Source organism: Pinus tabuliformis, chromosome 2_1 (assembly GCF_031772625.1).
Source record: "Pinus tabuliformis cultivar Carrire ecotype Pingquan chromosome 2_1, CPIR1, whole genome shotgun sequence".
Taxonomy (NCBI): domain Eukaryota; kingdom Viridiplantae; phylum Streptophyta; class Pinopsida; order Pinales; family Pinaceae; genus Pinus; species Pinus tabuliformis.
In genome coordinates, this window is record NC_142299.1 from 524,202,948 (window position 1) to 524,209,632 (window position 6,685).

General features: G+C 38.3%; 1 pseudogene; it reads left to right on the forward strand.

The window, feature by feature from the left end:
* The first annotated feature begins 542 nt into the window (after positions 1 to 542).
* Positions 543 to 1,908, forward strand: LOC149201255 (fatty acid elongase 3-like; annotated as a pseudogene).
* Positions 1,909 to 6,685: the final 4,777 nt, after the last annotated feature.

Consider the following 6,685-nt stretch of genomic DNA (forward strand, 5'->3'; position numbering starts at 1 on the left):
CGGGTAGTCCACATCTCAAAGGCGAAGAAAACAAAAGTATTAAGAAAATGTGCTTCCTCCTGAGAGATCACAGGTTCAAAACTAGAGTGGGTAGAGATCAGAACTTCGAACCTATGAGATAGAATATGTATACCTTTATAGACGTAGGAGTGAAATCACTGCCTAAAAGTGAGTCCCTTATCCAACAACAATTTTTTTTTTGAAATTAAATAATAATAATAATATTAAAAAATAAAGTCCCTTACCCAACAACAATTTTTTTTTTAAATTAAATAATTACGCCGTAAGGCGTTCCCTCTGGAATCATTACGCCGTAAGGCGTTCCCTCTGGAATCAACACCCCCACTTGCTACCGTGGACGATTATGGACCATCGATTATCTATGTTAGACGATAGAAGCATCTTCTACCCTCAGATTAACCAGCAACTATACATACCTCCACGTGGTTACTAACTCCGGCGAAGATCGATACAGTTACATGGACCCTCCTTCTGCTCTGTATCCTGCAGAGCCAGTGGCCACCATTCCTTGGGTATAGCGCCTGGTTTTCCTGATCTATCCACCAAAAGTTTAGGATTGATAGACTCAGCGCCTGATTTCGGAATGGTTTCATTCTCAAACCTGGCTCGGGATATCAGGTACTGGACAACACAATATCCCACAATCACCCACTTTCAATGGAGTAGCACAAGCACCTGGGGGGCCTCCTAGCAGTTTTTGATCGCTGCAATGGTAAGTTATTTGCTCCTAACTGCAACTTTATGGCACATAATGAAGAAAAAAACATACCCAATTCGCCTGGGTCCTATTCCCGCAATTCACAACATGATAATACTCTCTCTTTCGGCTCTTATGGTGGTGGGTTCCTGGGAAGCTACAAGCCTTGAGATGGAAGAAACACGGTGGTTGTGAGGAAGGCCATATGCCTCTAAACAGTGGATATTATGTTTCCCAATAGGTACGCGCCCAAAGGGAAGAGTCTTCTTCTGGTCGTATGTGTTTTATCTAAGCAAATTTTATGAATTCATGGACACCATTATCCTTGTTCTCAAAAAGAGGCCCTTGACCTTTCTTCATGTTTATCATCACGCAGTAGTGGTTGTAATGTGCTTTCTGTGGTTGGAGTATTTACAGTCCCTACAGGTGATTGCATTGATTACGAATGCATCAGTGCATACTCTGATGTATGCATACTATCTTCTGTGTAGCATTGGGTTCCAGCCTCCATGGAAGAAACTTGTCACGAATTGCCAGATTGTGCAGTTCTTGTTCAGTTTCTTGGTTTCCATTGTGTTTCTGTGGCTACATTTCACTGGGGATGGGTGTGCTGGAATGGGAGCTTGGATTTTTAATGCTCTGTGCAATGGTAAGTTATTTGCTCCTAACTGCAACTTTATGGCACATAATGAAGAAAAAAACATACCCAATTCGCCTTGGTCCTATTCCCGCAATTCACAACATGATAATACTCTCTCTTTCGGCTCTTATGGTGGTGGGTTCCTGGGAAGCTACAAGCCTTGAGATGGAAGAAACACGGTGGTTGTGGGGAAGGCCATATGCCTCTAAACAGTGGATATTCTGTTTCCCAATAGGTACGCGCCCAAAGGGAAGAGTCTTCTTCTGGTCGTATGTGTTTTATCTAAGCAAATTTTATGAATTCATGGACACCGTTATCCTTGTTCTCAAAAAGAGGCCCTTGACCTTTCTTCATGTTTATCATCACGCAGTAGTGGTTGTAATGTGCTTTCTGTGGTTGGAGTATTCACAGTCCCTACAGGTGATTGCATTGATTACGAATGCATCAGTGCATACTCTGATGTATGCATACTATCTTCTGTGTAGCATTGGGTTCCAGCCTCCATGGAAGAAACTTGTCACGAATTGCCAGATTGTGCAGTTCTTGTTCAGTTTCTTGGTTTCCATTGTGTTTCTGTGGCTACATTTCACTGGGGATGGGTGTGCTGGAATGGGAGCTTGGATTTTTAATGCTCTGTGGGTTCGATCTGCTGCAGAGTTGAAAGCACGAAAACTGCTGTTTTCCCCATTCCAGATTTGGCCTGACAGAGTACATCCATGCCCAGAATCGCCTGAGGAATGCACTCAAGCTGAACTTCTGAGGGATGTTCAAATCCAGAGTCCACAATTGCTCGAAGGAGCTCTGGCTTCAGTAGGAAATCCCACATAACCTTTCTTGGAGGCTTCATCAGTGGAAAAATGTTCCTCCAATGCTTGTGCGTCCAATTCCTCTTCTTCATGGTCCAGGAGCTCTTCATTATAAATCTCTTCCTTCAACTCTTCCACATTGTCTACTCCTTGTTTTGCCATTTTCACTAAAAATATGAAGCACAAGCGCAGCTTTATGATGAAATAGCAGAAGAGGTTTTATTGCTGTAAAGATGAAATAATGATGCAGAAAACCAGCCATGTGTGTCTCAAAGCACTCTCAGAAATTATATAAATTAAGGTTCAACAAACATACCCATCTCATTCAAATTGGTGACAACTTCATAGGGTGATATTTAAAGTACATTTGAGAGAACTGCCTTTTCTGGCTATGTTGGTTATGTTTTCCACCAACCCTGCATCAACCACACTAATTAAATGTCATGTAGTCACTATTACATTTCAATTGGTGACAAATTCGTAGGGTGATATTTAAAATACATTTGAGAGAACCACCTATAAGTTGTATGAAAGCTGACTTAGCAGTCTTTGGTTCCCTACCAAAGATTGTAACTATTAGTGCCAAGTGCTCTCAACTTTCTCCATGGTAGACGCTTCGAGGGTTGCATTGCACTAATAGATTTCAAAACTTTGTGACGAGGCTTGATTCTAAACTCTAAACTACACAACATGAGATTAGAATGTGTTAAAAGAAACTTTGAACAAAATAGTCCATGATTTTCTGCACTTTACAACCCACAATGCAACAGAAATGGTGGCATTAATTTAAGGACTTTGCCTTTGTAAAGGCCTCAAAATAAGCAGAAATATCCAAGTAGAAGTAAAAGAGAAAATTGTTAATTGAAGTTAGAGGAGGAAAGGTTCTTCTAAATTTAGAAGTGCAATAAATTTGGTAGAAGAACCGGCATATGAAGGTAAGGCATATGAACAGAAAACAAAACTAGACCATGCCAAAACTGAGATGAATGAGAAGGATAATTATTGCAGACACCAGAGCAGATTTCAATGGCTATGATGGCATGTATCAGTATGTTGATGCTTCTATATGTGCTGGGAGTGCCTTGATATCAACTGCAAAACGTTCTTGAACCTGCTTCAGCACATCCTCCTCTGATGAAGAAGCAGAAGAAACAAAGGTAATTGCAAGACCCTTTGTGCCAAACCGTCCAGCCCTTCCAACCCTGTGCAAATAAGTATCTGCAGACTCAGGCATGTCATAGTGGATAACAATATTAACTCTTTCAATGTCAATTCCCCTGCCTACCAGATCAGTTGCAACCAGAAGCCTCTTATTCCCCTCCTTGAAACTTAACAAATGGAAAATTTTAGCAAATGCATTCGCAGTTTTGGAAACAAAGAGACCAGGCACTGAAGAATTGAAATCTATGAAAGGATGGTAGGGGATATATCTACATGAAAGAGGTAAACTAATTTTTTATTCTACTTTTCATATTTATCTATTTGGCAAAGAGATATTTATGCATTTTGGGGGATTTTTAGATATCTTATTTGGGGATCCAGCGGGAATGCACATGAATCCACCACCTATATCGATGGTTGGATTTTTTGGAAACTTATTAGATGCCTCGTCCTTTTTTTTTAACCGTTGGGCTCATCCTCTATTTCGTCATGTGGTAATGACAATACTTTTCATAAGAAATGTGAAGCCGATGGAATTTGTGAAATCTTCGTTTAATATCAGGAGTACTTAGGCTAAGCCTTACATCTGTAGAAATTAACATGTAAGTGATTTCGATTTTGCGAACTGCCAAGTATTTCGCTCATATTCTAGAATTATTCTTTATCTAGAAGCTGCACCATTTGATCCTGATTGTAGGACAAACGCCCCTCATTCTTTTGTAAGTGATTTAGATATCCTGATTTGTTAAAGTAATTATTGGATGGTAGGGAGTTTAATCGTGTTTTATAAGTATATGCAGCTGCTTTATAAGGCAACTTCACCCTTTAGTCCTTGTAACAAGACCACCACCTGTTCTGCTTCTTGTCTTGCAGAAGAAGATTGGCGTTTGTTGGTTTATTTGGAGGAAACATGAAGAGTGGATGTTAGAAGCTTTCAATCCCCCACATCACTGTTATCGTAATGAGTACTTTTTAAAAATCATGTAGTTTCTTTAATGCCAGTTTATTTTTAATTTAGATTTTCTACTAGTCATTTAATTGCAGAGTGTTTGAGAGCCCATCCATTGCAAAAATCACCATTGGGAGGGCCCATCCATGATAGAAATCATAAGGTATTCAAGGGGTTTGTTTATCAAGTAATTGTTTCCGCAGTTTCACTTGGTGGTTTAGGTAACAGGTGCGTGCATAACATAATAGGATATTTAGATGGTTTACTTCTGTATAATGCCAGGGAGTATGAGAGCCCATCCATCTCATAAAAGTTTATGGGGTAGCTTAAGTATTTGTTATGATGTTACATTTAGTGGCTTAAATATTGCAATTATATAGATGCATATCTATTTGTTGACCTTGTGGGATTTTTGGTGTACTCGATAACTCTTAGTGAATTTGGAAATTTATTGATTTGTTAGATAGGATTACTTAAGGGTGTTTCATATGGCTCTAATCTTGTTGGTTTTTGATCGGAAGTTGCAGACAATACGCTGACACAACTTTTTGACAGATGAAATTCAGTCCCAAGAATCATTCTAGAGGTTAAAATACTGGTACGCTTGTTCTTTTGTCCACATAATTTGTTTTACAAGTGCAATATTGTATGAATCAATCCTAAAAACTTAGAAATTGGAGGGTGGACAACGGTCAAAAATAGTGAAATTGTTTTTGTTATATGTGTAATGCAAGTTTAAGCTTTGCATTAGATCTGTTCCATATGAGAAAATGCGTTACAAATTTTTGTCTCTTGAAAACAATATTTAGGTAGGGTGAGCGTCGGTGCTAAACATCATTCAAGAGGTTTGCCAGGATTTTTAGGTTTTCCAAAATTATAGATCAGTGTCCTTGTGCTGCTCTTTTCCACAAAATTTTGTTTTATAGGTGCAGGAATCTATGAAACAATCACGGAAACTTGGGAGCAAAAGGACTTAACAGAAGTGAACAATATTTCTTAATCATTTTTGTTGTATTTATAAAAGGAATCTTATGATTTGCATTATATGTCTCTTGGTAACAACAATTTTGATGGGTGATCTTAAAAGAAATTTTCAGTAGGTGGGATCAGTTTTGGCGCTAAACCTCACACCTCCAGCAAAGTGCGATGATTGTTATGCATGCCCTGTTGGTAGCACTTGCTGTTGTGCCTATGACATTGGTAATTTCTGCCTTTAATGGGGATGATGTTCTTATAAATCAACTACCTAATGCAGAGATAACCGCCATTGCTTCCCACGATTTCCCATTCTGTGATTTCAATGTAGGAACTTGTCTTAAGACTAGTCATCCATCATTTCTTTGTGCGCATTTTTCATTTCAAATCACCAATTTCGGCTTATGGAGTTTTAGTGTTTAGAATCAATTTGCAAGTAAAAAGTTCAAATTTTGTTATTTGGAAGCGATTTGCAAATAAAAGGCTGAAATTTTGGTGTTTGGAATAGACTTGCAAGTAAAAGACCCTTGTTATAGTGTGATTGACATGTTAAAGTTCCATTTGTTTTACTTTAATTCTCACAACTCATATTTCAGGTAGCCTTTCAGGGTTTTAAGGTTTGGAGTGTTAATATGTTGACCTTTGATACTCATCCAAGATTTATTGGTATTTACAGAGCAAGAATGATCCATTTGGAGTTCATATGCCCAAGCTTACTCATGCAAACCCACATTTTGCAACTCAAGTTGAAAGACTAGCTGCCAAACAAGATCACGGTTTCTTCTCTATGCGATCCAGATTGTATGATTCACATTTTCTTCAGTGATGGGAGAATTTATTAGAGGCTGAATCGGTCAAAACAGTGAAACTCCAGTAATATTCTGGCTTAAAATCCAGCAGTCAACAAAATGCCCAAAACATTATCAGAGCTGTTGTAGGATGGATCTGTATGAACCCTGTTTTCTGTCAAATTGTTTATGCATACAAGATTATTGTAAATGCCACCATCTTACATCTTATTTTTGCCCATTCGTTTGAAACACAATGTTAACCACGGATTTACAACGCACTCATGAAATAAATAAAAAATATGTACTGCAGATTAGAGAGCCAACTTGAAGGTTGAATAAAGGATCCAATGGAAGAGCTTTAGAGACTAAAACCTAAAAGAACATAATCACAATCAGAAGGTTTTTTTAAAAAGATGAAAAGTGACTTGTGCAACAGTGACTTTCAGGCATAATATCTTACCTCAAGTCAGAAACTAATAATTGAAAGAAGGTAAATCCAGATAGTATGTGTGCAATTTGCTTAGTTGTAAGGACATCTATACTAAGTTACTGAAATGGGAAAAGGAAAACAGAGGCAAATAGGAACAGAACTATAAATTGGTTACAGGGCTCTAACCATCTTAACAGAAAAATGGTAGACGTTCC